The sequence below is a fragment of the Oncorhynchus clarkii genome, chromosome 23, assembly GCF_045791955.1.
Source record: "Oncorhynchus clarkii lewisi isolate Uvic-CL-2024 chromosome 23, UVic_Ocla_1.0, whole genome shotgun sequence".
Classification (NCBI taxonomy): domain Eukaryota; kingdom Metazoa; phylum Chordata; class Actinopteri; order Salmoniformes; family Salmonidae; genus Oncorhynchus; species Oncorhynchus clarkii.
Window position 1 is genome coordinate 7833148 of NC_092169.1, and position 17642 is coordinate 7850789.

Genomic DNA, 17642 nt, shown 5'->3' on the forward strand with positions numbered 1-17642 from the left:
GATGACTTACAAATCCAGCAGTAAGAAGACCCGGGCAGTGGGGACACTGCTCTCTTCCGATGGTAAGGAGGGTGTGTCTGAGAATGACAAGTAAGGAGTAAAGCCTCTCAACCAATACCTGCACTAATCTGTTGCTGTGAGAAAGAAATAATACTGACGGTGAGACCGTCACAAACTGCAGATGAGAAAGAGATTGAAGAAGAAAAAAAAACTGTCCACCAAATATTCAGACCTCTTGACTTTTTCCACATTTTGTTAGGTTACAGCTGTATTCTAAAATTAACTAGTTTTTCCGCCTCATCTATCTGCACACAATACCCTATAATGACAAAGCAAAATCTGTAGTTTTTTTTTTAGAAATGTTTGCTTCTCCCATTAAGAATGATGGAGGACACTGTGTTCTTGGGGACCTTCAATGCTACAGAAATGTTTTGGTACCATTTCTCAGATCTGTGCCTCGACACAATCCTGTCTCAGAGCTCTACGGACAATTCCTTCGACCTCATGGCTTTGTTTTTGTTCTGACATGCACTCTGGGACCTTGTATAGACAGGTGTGTGCCTTTCCAAATCATGTCCAATCAATTAAATTTACCACAGGTGGATTCCAATCAAGTTGTAGAAACATCAAGGTTGATTCATAGAAGCAGGATGCACCTGAGCAACATTTTTTTTTATTAAAAAAAATATCTTCATCCCCCCAAAATGTATTTTGTTTTGTCATTATGGGGTATTGTCTGTAAATTGATGAGGAAAAAAATATATTTCATCCATTTTAGAATAAGGCTGTAGCAGAACAAAATAGGGAAAAAGTCAAGGGGTCTGAATACTTTCCAAATGCACTGATAAGAGCAGCAGAATTAAATTCAGGATGAGTCGCCAGGCAAACATTTTTGTGCCTTGCCCAACCAAAAAAATACAAGCATTTTTTATTTGGATCCTATTGTATTTTCCTGTGACCCTCCAAATAAAGTAATGTTTCTGGCCACAGCCCAGTCTTCTGTAGGAATTGCAACGGCCATGAGTCACACGAGTAGGCCCCAACCCACCATTTGGCAAACAAAACCTGTTGTAGCTGCTCACCAGTGTACTTCTGGGACAAGAGTGCTAAGGTCTGTCTCCAGGCTGGTGCTGCTATGTTTGGCACAGGAGCCCCAGGGGGGGTGGAGTAGAGCTCCAGCAGGCCTGACGTCATACTCTCCCTCACCAGCAGCACCCTGAACTCCCACACGGCATCTGCACAGGAGCAGGGGGCGGCAGCTCATGCATTAAGCATGATCTAAATAGTTAAATAGCTAGTTGGATTATGCAATGCATACAAGTAGAACGATTTCTAGCACTTTGCAAAATGTTTAACAAAGTTACCGTAAAAATCCCTGCAACTCATTTTTACTTGTCCTGACTTTACTTTTGTTCCTGTTGATGCGGCTGCATTGCAGCCAGGTCAATGCAGCTCCCCAGAGCACCACTGCCCCCTGCCGTCTATCCCCCTGCTCTACAGTCAGCACAGCCTTCAGTACTCCGCCAAGGCTTGCAACACTGGGAGACATAAACAGAGAGACACACAGGCTGCTGCTGTCACACTCATGTAGTGATGGCTGTAATGATGTCTCATGTAATAATGTCCATACAACCACCTTCCATATCAAAGTCAAACAAAATGCATATCAGACAAAAGGGATAGATTCAGACGTGTGTGTATATACTGGTTTGAGTGACAGCTGTGGTAATCTCTATCCATGTGACCATGCTATGTGGTGTGCATCTACATTATGCGATCTCCTAGTCTGAGGCGTGACCTGTGACCAACTTAGTGTGTGTGACTCAGAGCAGTGTCTGTGTAACTGATGTGAAATGGCTAGCTAGTTAGCGCTGGTGCGCGCTAATAGCGTTTCAATCGGGTGATGTCAATCGCTGAAGTAGTTGTTCCCCTTGCTCTGCAAGGGCCGCAGCTTTTGTGGAGCAATGGGTAACAATGCTTCGCGGGAGACTGTTGTTGATGTGTGCAGAGGGTCCCTGGTTCGAGCCCAGGTAGGGGCAAGAAGAGGGACGGAAGCAACACTGCACCAGTGTGTCTGGCCTCAGAGTCCTGAGACGGGCGTAGGGGATGGCATTAGGATTCTGAGGGAGGTGAGGAGGAAGGGACACCAGCAGGGAATATCGCGCAGGTAACCACCATTCACCGGCCATTCACACGCTGAGAGACTGCAGAACACAGAAACATTAAATCAACTCTAGATGTAATGTGGGATTTGTGTGACTCAACGGTCAAAGATTAACATGTGCAAGGGGCTTTCACAAATACTGTCACGTAAAGACACACCCTCTGAAACACATTCATCACTTATCAGAAAGCTATTCGGATGATCACACTATGCCAAGTGCAGAAAGAAATAGGGAGTGAGTGAATCTACACCCTCAATAAAGAAAACTGTGATATTAGAAATTCTACAACTTCTAGGAAGGGGTGATAAATATGCCACAAGCTACATTTAAAAAAAGGCACTTGAGAAATCATGGTGTAATTCCCCATCTAGTCACCAGATTGGGCGAAGGCCTAAAAAGGTGCCCAGGTTGGAATAAGTACTGTCCAAAAATATATATAAAAACGCAAGATGTAAACTGTTGGTCCCATGTTTCATGAGTTGAAATAAAAGATCCCCAAAATGTTTCATACGCACAAAAAGCTTATTTCTTGCCAATTTTGTGAACAAATTTGTTTAGATCCCTGTTAGTGAACATTTCTCCTTTGCCAAGATAATTCATCCACCTGACAGCTGTGGTATATAAATAAGCTGATTAAACAGCATGAGCATTACACAGGTGCAACTTGTGCTGGGGGACAAAAGACCACTAAAAAATGTGCAGTTTTGTCACACAACCCAATGCCACAGATGTCTCAAGTTACGGGAGCTTGCAATTGGCATGCAGATTGCAGGAATGTTCACCAGAGTTGTTGCCAGAGAATTTAATATCCATTTCTTTATCATAAGCCACCTGCAATGTCGTTTTACAGAATCTGGCAGTACATTCAACCGGCCTCACAACCGCAGACCACGGGAAACCACGCCAGCCCAGGACCTTCACATCCAGCTTCTTCAGTTGTGGGATCGTCTGAGGCCAGCCACCCGGACACCTGATGAAACTGAGTTTGCACACCAGAAAAATGTGTGCAAAAAAAAAAAAAAACCTTCTCAGGGAAGCTCATCTGCAAGATCCTGAGGCCTATAGTCATGCCATTCATCTGCCACCATCACCTCATATTTAAGCATGATGATGCACAGCCCCATGTTGCAAGGATTAGCACATGGGTAGCACATCTCCAGGTGAGGTCTGTATAGGGGTCTGAGTGGGGGTTGCTGGACTGTACAGCTCTGGGGAGCTGGTGGTGGTGGAAGTGTCATACGGTTATGGGAGAAACCCAGTATCATACGGTTATGGGAGAAACCCAGTATCATACGGTTATGGGAGAAACAGTATCATACGATTATGGGAGAAACAGTATGATACGGTTATGGGAGAAACCCAGTATCATACGGTTATGGGAGAAACCCAGTATCATACGGTTATGGGAGAAACAGTATCATACGGTTATGGGAGAAACCCAGTATCATACGGTTATGGGAGAAACCCAGTATCATACGGTTATGGGAGAAACCCAGTATCATACGGTTATGGGAGAAACCCAGTATCATACGGTTATGGGAGAAACCCAGTATCATACGGTTATGGGAGAAACCCAGTATCATACGGTTATGGGAGAAACCCAGTATCATACGGTTATGGGAGAAACCCAGTATCATACGGTTATGGGAGAAACAGTATCATACGGTTATGGGAGAAACAGTATCATATGGTTATGGGAGAAACCCAGTATCATACGGTTATGGGAGAAACAGTATCATACGGTTATGGGAGAAACAGTATCATACGGTTATGGGAGAAACAGTATCATACGGTTATGGGAGAAACAGTATCATACGGTTATGGGAGAAACCCAGTATCATACGGTTATGGGAGAAACAGTATCATACGGTTATGGGAGAAACAGTATCATACGGTTATGGGAGAAACAGTATCATACGGTTATGGGAGAAACCCAGTATCATACGGTTATGGGAGAAACCCAGTATCATACGGTTATGGGAGAAACAGTATCATACGATTATGGGAGAAACAGTATGATACGGTTATGGGAGAAACCCAGTATCATACGGTTATGGGAGAAACCCAGTATCATACGGTTATGGGAGAAACAGTATCATACGGTTATGGGAGAAACCCAGTATCATACGGTTATGGGAGAAACCCAGTATCATACGGTTATGGGAGAAACCCAGTATCATACGGTTATGGGAGAAACCCAGTATCATACGGTTATGGGAGAAACCCAGTATCATACGGTTATGGGAGAAACCCAGTATCATACGGTTATGGGAGAAACCCAGTATCATACGGTTATGGGAGAAACCCAGTATCATACGGTTATGGGAGAAACCCAGTATCATACGGTTATGGGAGAAACCCAGTATCATACGGTTATGGGAGAAACAGTATCATACGGTTATGGGAGAAACAGTATCATACGGTTATGGGAGAAACCCAGTATCATACGGTTATGGGAGAAACCCAGTATCATACGGTTATGGGAGAAACAGTATCATACGGTTATGGGAGAAACAGTATCATATGGTTATGGGAGAAACAGTATCATACGGTTATGGGAGAAACAGTATCATACGGTTATGGGAGAAACAGTATCATACGGTTATGGGAGAAACAGTATCATACGGTTATGGGAGAAACAGTATCATACGGTTATGGGAGAAACCCAGTATCATACGGTTATGGGAGAAACAGTATCATACGGTTATGGGAGAAACAGTATCATACGGTTATGGGAGAAACAGTATCATACGGTTATGGGAGAAACAGTATCATACGGTTATGGGAGAAACCCAGTATCATACGGTTATGGGAAAAACAGTATCATACGGTTATGGGAGAAACAGTATCATATGGTTATGGGAGAAACCCAGTATCATACGGTTATGGGAGAAACAGTATCATACGGTTATGGGAGAAACAGTATCATACGGTTATGGGAGAAACAGTATCATACGGTTATGGGAGAAACAGTATCATACGATTATGTGAGAAACCCAGTATCATACGGTTATGGGAGAAACCCAGTATCATACGGTTATGGGAGAAACCCAGTATCATACGATTATGGGAGAAACCCAGTATCATACGATTATGGGAGAAACCCAGTATCATACGGTTATGGGAGAAACCCAGTATCATACGGTTATGGGAGAAACAGTATCATACGATTATGGGAGAAACACAGTATCATACGGTTATGGGAGAAACAGTATCATACGGTTATGGGAGAAACCCAGTATCATACGGTTATGGGAGAAACAGTATCATACGGTTATGGGAGAAACAGTATCATACGGTTATGGGAGAAACCCAGTATCATACGGTTATGGGAGAAACCCAGTATCATACGGTTATGGGAGAAACCCAGTATCATACGGTTATGGGAGAAACACAGTATCATACGGTTATGGGAGAAACACAGTATCATACGGTTATGGGAGAAACCCAGTATCATACGGTTATGGGAGAAACCCAGTATCATACGGTTATGGGAGAAACAGTTTCATACGGTTATGGGAGAAAGAGTATCATACGGTTATGGGAGAAACCCAGTATCATACGGTTATGGGAGAAACCCAGTATCATACGGTTATGGGAGAAACACAGTATCATACGGTTATGGGAGAAACAGTATCATACGGTTATGGGAGAAACCCAGTATCATACGGTTATGGGAGAAACAGTATCATACGGTTATGGGAGAAACCCAGTATCATACGGTTATGGGAGAAACACAGCATCATACGGTTATGGGAGAAACAGTATCATACGATTATGGGAGAAACAGTATCATACGGTTATGGGAGAAACAGTATCATACGGTTATGGGAGAAACACAGTATCATACGGTTATGGGAGAAACCCAGTATCATACGGTTATGGGAGAAACAGTATCATACGGTTATGGGAGAAACACAGTATCATACGGTTATGGGAGAAACAGTATCATACGGTTATGGGAGAAACAGTATCATACGGTTATGGGAGAAACCCAGTATCATACGGTTATGGGAAAAACAGTATCATACGGTTATGGGAGAAACCCAGTATCATACGGTTATGGGAAAAACAGTATCATACGGTTATGGGAGAAACAGTTTCATATGGTTATGGGAGAAACCCAGTATCATACGGTTATGGGAGAAACCCAGTATCATACGGTTATGGGAGAAACCCAGTATCATACGGTTATGGGAGAAACCCAGTATCATACGGTTATGGGAGAAACAGTATCATACGGCTTTGGGAGAAACCCAGTATCATACGGTTATGGGAGAAACAGTATCATACGGTTATGGGAGAAACCCAGTATCATACGGTTATGGGAGAAACAGTATCATACGGTTATGGGAGAAACCCAGTATCATACGGTTATGGGAGAAACAGTATCATACGGTTATGGGAGAAACCCAGTATCATACGGTTATGGGAAAAACAGTATCATATGGTTATGGGAGAAACAGTATCATACGGTTATGGGAGAAACCCAGTATCATACGGTTATGGGAGAAACCCAGTATCATACGGTTATGGGAGAAACAGTATCATATGGTTATGGGAGAAACCCAGTATCATACGGTTATGGGAGAAACAGTATCATACGGTTATGGGAGAAACAGTATCATACGGTTATGGGAGAAACCCAGTATCATACGGTTATGGGAGAAACAGTATCATACGGTTATGGGAGAAACAGTATCATACGGTTATGGGAGAAACAGTATCATACGGTTATGGGAGAAACAGTATCATACGGTTATGGGAGAAACAGTATCATACGGTTATGGGAGAAACAGTATCATACGGTTATGGGAGAAACAGTATCATACGGTTATGGGAGAAACAGTATCATACGATTATGGGAGAAACAGTATCATATGGTTATGGGAGAAACAGTATCATACGGTTATGGGAGAAACAGTTTCATATGGTTATGGGAGAAACCCAGTATCATACGGTTATGGGAGAAACCCAGTATCATACGGTTATGGGAGAAACCCAGTATCATACGGTTATGGGAGAAACCCAGTATCATACGGTTATGGGAGAAACAGTATCATACGGTTATGGGAGAAACACAGTATCATACGGTTATGGGAGAAACCCAGTATCATACGGTTATGGGAAAAACAGTATCATACGGTTATGGGAGAAACAGTTTCATATGGTTATGGGAGAAACCCAGTATCATACGGTTATGGGAGAAACCCAGTATCATACGGTTATGGGAGAAACACAGTATCATACGGTTATGGGAGAAACAGTTTCATATGGTTATGGGAGAAACCCAGTATCATATACGCTTATGGGAGAAGATACGGCGTTTTCATCATCATAGACTAATCCAGGTGTTTATCTCAGACAACCGCAGTGAGGTAACTGGTAACTGACAGGATTGTGGAGATGGTAATTATGGTGGTCTTGATGTTACCATGTCCGCACATGGGTAGCACATCTCCAGGTGAGGTCTGTATAGGGGTCTGAGTGGGGGTTGCTGGGCTGTACAGCTCTGGGGAGCTGGTGGTGGTGGAAGTGGATGGTGTGGGTCTCTGGCTGTGTCCACAGTCTTACTCTCAGGAGCAGGGCCTGGCTGACTGTCCATGCACTGAGGTACTCAGTCTCCACAAGCACAGATGGAGCAGGGGTTGGGTATGACTGCAGGTCAGACCTAGGGGCAGACTTAAGCCCTGGGTAGACCCCTCAGGGGCAGACTCAAGCCCTGGGTCCTGATATTCCCTCAGTGACTCAGAACACAGGTCCTCATCATTGCCAACTGCTTGCTCATTCTGGGCAGGTGAGCTCTCCAAAGGGCCCAGGACAGCACGGTTCTCTCTCTAAGGGAGATCCGGTTTGGGTCTCAGGACCTTGGAGTCTGGTACCGTGCTTGCTGGTACTGGGCACCTCGCCGGGCTCCGATGAGGCGTCAACCCATTCTCGACCGTCAATTCCATGCATCCTACCCCCCCCCCCCTGTCAGCAGAGCTCCATGGTCCTCCACTGACCAGACTGTCCAGGCTCTCCCTCAGCAGCATCAGACACAGGTGTGAGTGGAGGTGCGCCTATGAGCACATGAATCTTTGGCTAGTCAGTCATGCAACTCTTTTCACTTAATGCCACGTCAGCATCTCTTGTGTACCAAAGAAACTGTGATGTGATCCTTTCCTTTTTCAACAACAGAAAATTCTACTGCGAAGAAATCGGTCTATGATATAATGCATGTTGATAATGATTACTTCATCCCTTTGATACATTTCTAATGTTAATATAGTTCTTAATGTGGATTGGAGGTCTAGAAGATGTGTGAATTCACCTTGGAGGGGTTAAATACTGTAACGTCTGTGGAATTTTACTTTCTCTCTTCAAACAGGGCACATTTGTCACAAAAACTTCCAAGGATATATGATAAAAGCACAATACAGTTAACTTTTTCATCAAGTCAACATGAGATTTTTGTTTTAAAATGTATAATTCACAAGTCAGCAGAAGTGGTGATTTGAAAAACACATGGTAGAGCCCCCATGTTCTGAAAACCCAGCTTCACAGGGACTTTAGTGCAGCAGAGGTATACAGCCCCACACCTGGCAACAATAACAGAGGTCATTTGTCAGAGACAAATGTACACATTCCTGGCATGTGAGGTTTTTTTTCCTGTGGAAAAAAAAAAAGACAAAAAAAAGGCAGTGTAATTGGGAAACCCCACAGAACTCACCAATCAGAAGATGGGCGTTGTGAGCACATGAGCCAATGACACACTAGAGCACCCCGTGCTCTTTGAAACCACATCGAGATTCATTGCAGCCCTCAAACTACAGAATGGTGGGGTGAGAGACAGGGAAATATGAGAGCGAGAGAGAAGAGAGAGAGAGAGAGAGGGAAATGAAAGGATATACAAGTGTGGTCAATTAAAAAGTATGGTAAGACTAGAGAGAAGGAAGCGAAAGTTATGAAATGACTGAAGTGTGCCTTCTGATTATCAATGTTATGAGTGTGCTTATACTACAGAAAAACTGCCAAAGTTTGTGTGCAATGTGTTCCTACAGCAAACTCATGAAAATAAAAAGAGAGCACTTACAAATACATGGAAATGCCAAATTGTATCTAGCTAGAGCAAAAACAATGGCATTTTGTACTGGGGAGTGCCCTAGTCTGATCCCTTAATACCATTCAAATCCATTTGCTGCAGGTTAAAACAGGTTTAATATCTCCTGCAGTCGCGTCCTGAGGTGTACTGGTCTTATTTCATTAAACGCCACCACTTCCTATAGCGGTGTGAAAAGAAGAAGCACCTCTCCCTGACCTCATGACAATACCATCACGACCCAGTTAATATAATATGCACACACAAACTGGCCCATCATGTCTCATACGGTAATTTGGCCACGGCCAGTCCTTTAGTAGTCTTACTGGTTGACACACTTCTCTTCCAGAAGCCCCTGGAAAAGAGCTGTGGTTGATCATTGCTAGATTTCTAATTTAAGCAAGCGTGGTGGACTGTGTGTGTGTGTGTTCCCGACCCTAGGGGTGATCTTATCTATTTACTCAGGGTAGAGTCTACAGCAAGGGGGTCGGTATTCCCTACACAACTAACACCAGTGTAGAGGTAGTAAGGATTTACAAAGTGAAACAGCTTTGTATAGCAAGGATGCAACATGCTACCTACTGTTTGATATCAGGCTGCATCAGCCAGTGCTGGGTCTTTGGAGCCCACTGAGGCTTGCGGTTGGACACACTCAATCTCAAATTATTAGTGATAGATCTACATCCAGACGTCAGATTGGGAGGCACCGGTACAGATGTGACACGACATCCTTCTTGACTGCCATCCTATGGCTTCAGGAGGACACCCATAAAACACACCATGCATTGTCTAACTACAAGGGACATGGTCTGCCTTGGTGTTCATTCCTAAAAATTGGGCTGTAGTGGTGTATGACTTTTACAGTCTCTACAACTGCTAAAGTCTGCAAAATGACTAAATGTTTTTTAAAAAAGCAGCATATGGAATATATTCTCCTCAGTGCTCTTCAACGTTACTCCCGTTCCATGGGGTGAACCTGCTGTCTTTCAAAGTGGCATGACACTTTTTGAAGGCGGTTTGGGGTCAATTTGATGGTGCTGCAGGTCAGAAGAAAAGACCCAGAATGTGTATCCCAATCCATAGCCCACGCCCCTTGAACACACCCCTCCAACTCATGAATATATATAAACTACCACTGTATGAGTCATAAAACCCATAAAACCTAGCAGTCAAACAGGGAAATGGTTACAATAATTTTTTCCACCATTTATTTTTCCCATAGGGGAGTTTAGAAACACTTAATAAGGGCTGTGTTTCATGTAGGCTTTCCCTGGCATGACATTTTGTTAACCGTGTAAATCTCTTTAGGACAAGGTGGCTTTTATCAATATATTCACCTGTATTTATCCCCCCCCAAAAAAAAAAATGCAATGCAAATTAGCAGTGTTGTGTTTGACACCACCTAAAGCGAGACCAATTCAAGACCAGAGCAAATCGAGTCCGAGTCAAGACCGAAGGGGGGGTGGGACCGAGCGCGGGAGGGGGACAAGGATCCAAGACCGAGTCAAGACCGAGACCAGAGAAATGCAAGTCCAATTCAAGACCACGATTGTAATTTTGTCAAATCGCCAGCATAAGAGCTCAAAATGTCCAGTATTTCTGTGTTCATATTTCAGAAGAACATACGGATTCTTTAGAAATTCAGAATGGTGGGGGGGAATCCATGCGGAGGGAAAATAGAGCCAATATACTAATTATTACTCATCCAGAACACAGTGGGGAACAATGAAGGCCTTCTACACCTTCAGAGAAGGGCAAATTATTTTTTGTAATAATAATAATTCTAATTACATTATTTTTTTCAATGGCGTTCTGATTTAATCTATTCAGTTTTAGTTGGAAAGGAAAGGGTTAACGCTGATGAGAAAAAAAGATCCAATCAGGATTTCTCTTTGGTGGTCTCTGGGGAGATAAATCTAGCTAGCTAAGTCAGCCATTGGTTAGGCCATCAGAAGCTAGATAGAAGGCATCTGCCGTTCAACTGAATTAGGGCAACATTTTGGAATGACTGTAGAATCAACCAATCACATTTTTACTTGTAATGGGTGAGACCATTTTTACAAAACATTTATGAAAACGTCTGCCTTCTCTAAGAACAACAGGTCACTGACCAATAGCAAGCAGTCGTTTTCCCAGTCTAGCTAGCAATCTTTTGTTGAAGGCTAGTTTGCAGTGGCTGCAAGTTTTCAAGAATCACTTTTAACAAGAAGTTAAGTTTAAATGATCATCTTCTGTTTTTTTTATTGGAGCTCACTTGCTTTTGTTAGCCATCTCTTTGATGGTTAAATCAAAATAAAAAAAATAAGCCATCTCTTTGAAAATAACTTGTGTGAAACATTGTTGCATTTAAACTTTAGGGCACTGGATACAGCCTGCAAAGCAAAGGAAAGGCACACGGAATAAGCTGTTAAAAAAACATACATTGCTGCACGTCTAAAGTTGGCAAAAGCGCATCTGGCAAAATATTCGGTGGACAGATTAAACTAAAGTTGAGTCATTCGGAAGGAACACACAACACTAGGTGTGGAGAGAGAAAAAGGCACAGCACACCAACATCAAAACCTCATCCCAACTGTAAAGTATGGTGAAGGGAGCATCATGGTTTGGGGATGCTTTGCTGCCTCAGGGCCTGGACAGCTTGCTATCAGATTGAAAAATGAATTCCTAAGATTGTCAAGATATTTTGCAGGAGAATGTAAGGCTATATGTCCTCCAATTGAAGCTCAACACAAGTTGGGCGATGCAACAGGACAACGACCCAAAACAGAAGTAAATCAACAACAGAAAGACATCAGAAGAAAATACACCTTCTGGAGTGGCCCAGTCAGAGTCCTGACCTCAACCCGATTGAGATTCTGTGGCATGACCTCAAGAGAGCGGTTCACACCAGACATCGTAAGAATATTGCTGAACTGAAACAGTTTGTAAAGATGAATGGTCCAAAATGATATGGTTGAATCGTCAGCATACATGGACACACATGCTTTGTTTAACACCCGTGAGCTGCCCTGTGGTACGCCACACTTTACATGTTTGACATTAGAGAAGCTTCCATTAAAGAAAACCCTTGGAGTTATATTAGATAGATAGCTCTGAATCCAAAGACACGTTTCTTCAACAACAGGTTATGGTCAATAATATCTAAGGCTGCACTGCCATCTAACAGCACAGCTCCCGCAATCTTCTTATTATCATCAATTTCTTTCAACCAATCATCAGTCATTTGAGTCAGCGCAGTACATGTTGAGTGCCCTTCTCTATAAGCATGCTGAAAGTCTGTGGTTAATTTGTTTACAGAGAAATAGCATTGTATTTGGTCAAACAATTTTTTTCAACAGTTTGCTAAGAGCTGGCAGCAAGCTTATAGGACTGCTGTTAGAACCAGTAAAGGCTGCTTTACCACTCTTGGGTAGCGGAATGACTTTGGCTTCCCTCCAGGAATGAGGACAAAGACTTTCCTCTAGGCTCAGATGAAAGATAGGCGTGGTTATAGTGTCAGCTACCATCCTCAGTAGCTTTCCATTTAAGTTGTCAATGCCAGGAGGTTTGTCATTATTGATCGATAACAATTTTTTCACCTCTCCCAACCTTTGAAAATTGAAACTTACAATGCTTTTCTTTCATTATTTGTTTTTTTGTGCATAAATACGATGGCTCACTGTTCGTTGTTGGCATTTCCTGTCTAAGTTTGCTCACTTTGCCAATTAAGTCATCATTAAAATAATTGGCAACACCAAATGGTTGTGATGAATAAGCCATCTGATTCGATGAAAGATGGAGTTGAGTGTCTTTCTGCTCATAATTTCATTTAAAGTATATTTTTTCTCCATAATTCTTTATATAATTAATCTTGGCTCCATAATACCGTTTCTTCTTCTTTTTGTTGAGATTAGTCACATCATTTCTCAATTTGCAGTAAGTCAGCCAGTCAGATGTGCAGACAGACTTATTAGCCTTTTGCACCATCTCTTTCAATCATACAGATTTTCAATTCCTCATTAATCCATGAAGCCTTAACAGTTCCTTAATTAACAGGTGTATGTCCATCAATAATTGGAAGAATCAATTTAATAAAATGTATCAAGTGCAGCATCTGGATGTTCCTTATTAATCACATCAGACCAACATTTTTTTTTTTTTTTACATCATCCACATAAGAGTCACAGCAAAATCTTTTGTATGATTGCTTATACACTATTTTAGGCCCAGCTTTTAGATGTTTGGCTTTCCTGGATATTAGCCAATATATTATGATCACTGCATTCAATGGGCACGGATACAGCTTTAGAACAATGTTCTACAGTATTAGTAACAATGTGATCGATACATGTGGATGATCTTCTTCCTGTAGTGCTTGTAAACACCCTGGTAGGTTGATTAACAACCTGAACCAGATTACAGGCACTGGTTACAGTAAGAAGCTTCCTCTTGAGCGGACAGCTTGAGGAAAACCAGTCAATATTCAGGTCCCCAAGAAAGTAGACCTCTCTGTTTACATCACATACACTATCTAGCATTCACATATTATTTAGACACTGACTGTTAGCACTTGGTGGCCTACAGCAACATCACAAAAGAAAAGGCTATAAATGTGCCAGGTTAACCTGCAACCACAACACTTCAATAACACTTGACTTAAGATCTTCTCTAAGCATTACAGGGATATGGCTCTGAATATATACAACACCTCCCCCATAAGCATTTCTGTCTCTTCTATAGATGTTATATCTTTGTGTTGCTACTGCTGTTTCATCAAGTCAATTATCTAAGGGAGTCTCAGAAATGGCTAATATATGAATGTTATGATGTTAGCAAGTTATTGATTTCATGAACCTTATTTCTAAATCTCCTTCCAAAATCATGGGCATTAATATGGAGTTGGTCCCGACTTTGTTGCTATAACAGCCTCCAGTCTTTTGGGAAGGCTTTCCACTAGATATTGGAACATTGCTGTGGGGACTTGCTTCCATTCAGCCACAAGAGCATTAGTGAGGTCGAACACTGATGTCGGTAGATTCTGCCTGGCTCCGCAGTCTGCGTTCCAATTCATCCCAAAGGTGTTCTATGGAGTTGAGGTCAGGGCTCTGTGCAGGCCAGTCAAGTTCTTCCACACCTATCTTCAAAAAAAATGTCTGTATTGAACACGCTTCGTGCATAGGGCAGAATCGTCTAGAATGTCATTGTATGCAAACTTTACAGTTGGCACAGTGCATTGGGGCAAGTAGCATTCTCCTCGCATCTGCCAAACCCAGATAGTGAAGCATGATTCATCACGCCAGAGAATGCGTTTCCACTGCTCAAGAGTCCAATGGCGGTGAGCTTTACACCACTCCAGCTGACGCTTGGCATTCCACATGGTGATCTTAGGCTTGTGTGTGGCTGGTCTGCCATGGAAACCCATTTCATGAAGCTCCCGACGAACAGTTCTTGTGCTGAAGTTGCTTCCAGAGGCAGTTTGGAAATCGGTAGTGAGTGTTGCAACCAAGGACAGACAATTTATGCGCTATGCACTTCAGCGGTCCCGTTCTGTGAGCTTGTGTGGCCTACCACTTCACGGCTGAGCTGTTGTTATTCCTAGAAGTTTCCACTTCACAATAACAGCACTCACAGTTGACCGGGGCAGCTCCATCAGGGCAGAAATTTGACGAACTGACTAGTTGGACAGGTGGCAACCTATGACGGTGCCACGTTGAGTCACTGAGCTCTTCAGTAAGGCCATTCTACTGCCAATGTTTGTCCATGGAGATTGCATGGATGTGTGCTCAATTTTATACACCTGCCAGCAACGGGTGTGGCGGAAACAGCCAAATCCACTCATTTGAAGGGGTGTCCACATACTTACTGGGATAAATGATTTCCTCTTCTGGCACACAGCTTCAGGTTAGTCCTCGTTGAGGAAGATGTACGTTCCTCCCAAGTTCTTGGCTCTTTCCAGAACAGCTACGTTGTCCTTGAACCTCAGGAACTGGACCACTATCGGCCTGGGCCTGTCACCTGGGTTGGTGGTGGGTTTTCCAGTCCTGTGGGCACACTCCATCTCAATCTTCCTGTGGTCCATCTTCAGTTTCTCCAAGATTATTTACCTCACTTTGTCCCCAGACTCCATCCAGGGCTCGTGGAGATTCTGAAATTCCGTTGTTGTTGTTCTGCCTGGACTGTCCCTCGAGATAATCTGATTTCTCTGTCATTGTTATCATGAATTCACATACAGAACTGATGTCCTCGCTCAATGATTTACAGATTGCCGTCATCTTGCCATTATGTTTTAACTCATCGAGCTGACCCTGGGAGAACTTTTCAGGTCGTCTTTTATTAGTTGACTCCACCAGTATTTGGACGACACTTTAAGCTATTTTCTTCTTGTTGGAACAACTGCTTGTAGAACTATTTGTTTGTTTAAAAGATCCTTCACCTGTGGTAGAGACACCACGGAAATGGAACCATTTGCCTGTTTGACCGCTAGGTTTTATGGGTATTATGACACCTCCACTGTGGGGTTCTATTCTACAAATGCAAATTAACCCTCTATGCTACCACATAATTCACTGTACAGGATTACACAAAAGTATTGACATTTAGCTTTAAATCAACATCAAGACAACAGGGACATGTTCAGTAAGAGAACGTTGTGGAGGCTGCAGATAGAAATGCCAAGACTAGAGCTGATGTGATTCCTTATTATCAGTGGCAATTTTAGCATGTAAATCTTGGTGGGGCAAACTCAATATATTTTTTATTTTTACCCCTTTTTCTTCCCAATTCTGTGATATCCAATTGGTAGTTACAGTCTTGTCTCATCACTGCAACTGCTTCTTGACACAATGCCCGCTTAACAAGGAAGCCAGCCGCACCAATGTGTCAGAAAGAACACTGTACACCTGGCAACCCTGTCAGAGTGCATTGCGCCCGGCCCGCCACAGGAGTCACTAGAGCGCGATGGTACAAGAACATCCCTGCTGGCCAAACCCTCCCCTAACCCGGACAGGGCTGGGCCAACTGTGCGCCGCCCCATGGGTATCCCGGTCGCAGCTGGCTGCAACAGAGCCTGGACTCGAACAAGGATCTCTAGTGGCACAACTAGCACTGCCTTAGACCACTGCGCCACTCAGGAGGCCAAACTCAACAATAAACAATACATTAATTGCACTATAACGGTGACAAACATTGCCTACATAAAGCTGTTCCATAAAGATGTCCTTTTCAGCCCCATGGAGTGAATCCTTACCACCGCTACAGCTGGCTATCAGCGGAGCCTTGTCGAAAGAGTTCATTCAGCCTAATTTACTGCCTTTTTAAAAACATAGCTGATAAGGCTGACTTTCTTAAACAAATGTGGTTTCTACTGACAATTGAGATGTACAAACTATGGCATAAGGGAACGATGAGCAATGCGTAATTTTAAGACCTTAATGAGTGAGCTAAGACGGACGGAGTCAATATAACAATTTGTTTAGCACTTTTGAATGTACAGTGACAGAATTCAGAACATGGGCCGTTCTTACAGTATTCTCCCTGTACACCAAGTCAGAACCGTAGTATAAATAAAGGGGGCCTATAAGCAGGCAATGAAATCTCTTACAATAGTCGATGACATTTCTCTAAAACAGGCTAAAGGCTACATGTGCAACACCAAGTCAAAACAGTAGGCTAAGTTATGAGGGGGAAAGGGACCAAATTATTAGGGTGAGGCACATGGGCTACTAACAGCTTACTACACAACAGACTTAGTATTACTTTCTTTGCTACAGTACACATATCACATAATTTATGCAGTAGCATACATGACATTTTTGGACCTTGATGTTCTTTGCTTACTTGAACAGGAAGGTGGTGCAGAGGTCCTTCTTCTGGGCAAATTGTCATCAACTTTGTCATTCTCTGGATTTATAGTGCTTTCAAGACAACTGGGAACTTTAAAAAAAAAAAGTAAAATCATGACATCAGTGATCTTCAGGTCGGAGCTCTTGAAAGACGTTTGAGTTCCTGAATTGGATAACCGTTTTACCCAGTGTGAGCTCGTTTTTCCGAGTTCCCAGTTGTGAGTTTACAGTTGTTTATTCAACCCTTTCTGGTCCATGGGGTTGCACGTGAATGTTTATCCTTTAAAGCTTGAAAAAGACTTGAACCACACACCCACTCTACTAAATAGCAGGCTAGTGATTGCTTTGCAACATTTGCAGTTTGCCACCGACTCCAAAATATGAGTGACATAACACTGAGCCAATCACAGTGCAACTAGAGAACATAACCAACCCCTCCCTACTCTTTGTATTTTCTGCTGGCTGCTCCACCACCAGATAGGTGTTTCAGGTTAGCTCAGTCCTGCATTTTGCAGCTGCCTTACTCTAGAAAGCAAAAAAATATACCATGTTTTTATGCGATTTCAATAACTCAAT

At 42.8% G+C, this 17642-nt stretch overlaps 1 pseudogene; it reads right to left on the reverse strand.

Moving 5' to 3' along the window:
* Window positions 1–107: 107 nt before the first annotated feature.
* On the reverse strand, window positions 108–8261 carry LOC139381995 (uncharacterized; annotated as a pseudogene).
* Between the last annotated feature and the right edge of the window lie 9381 nt (window positions 8262–17642).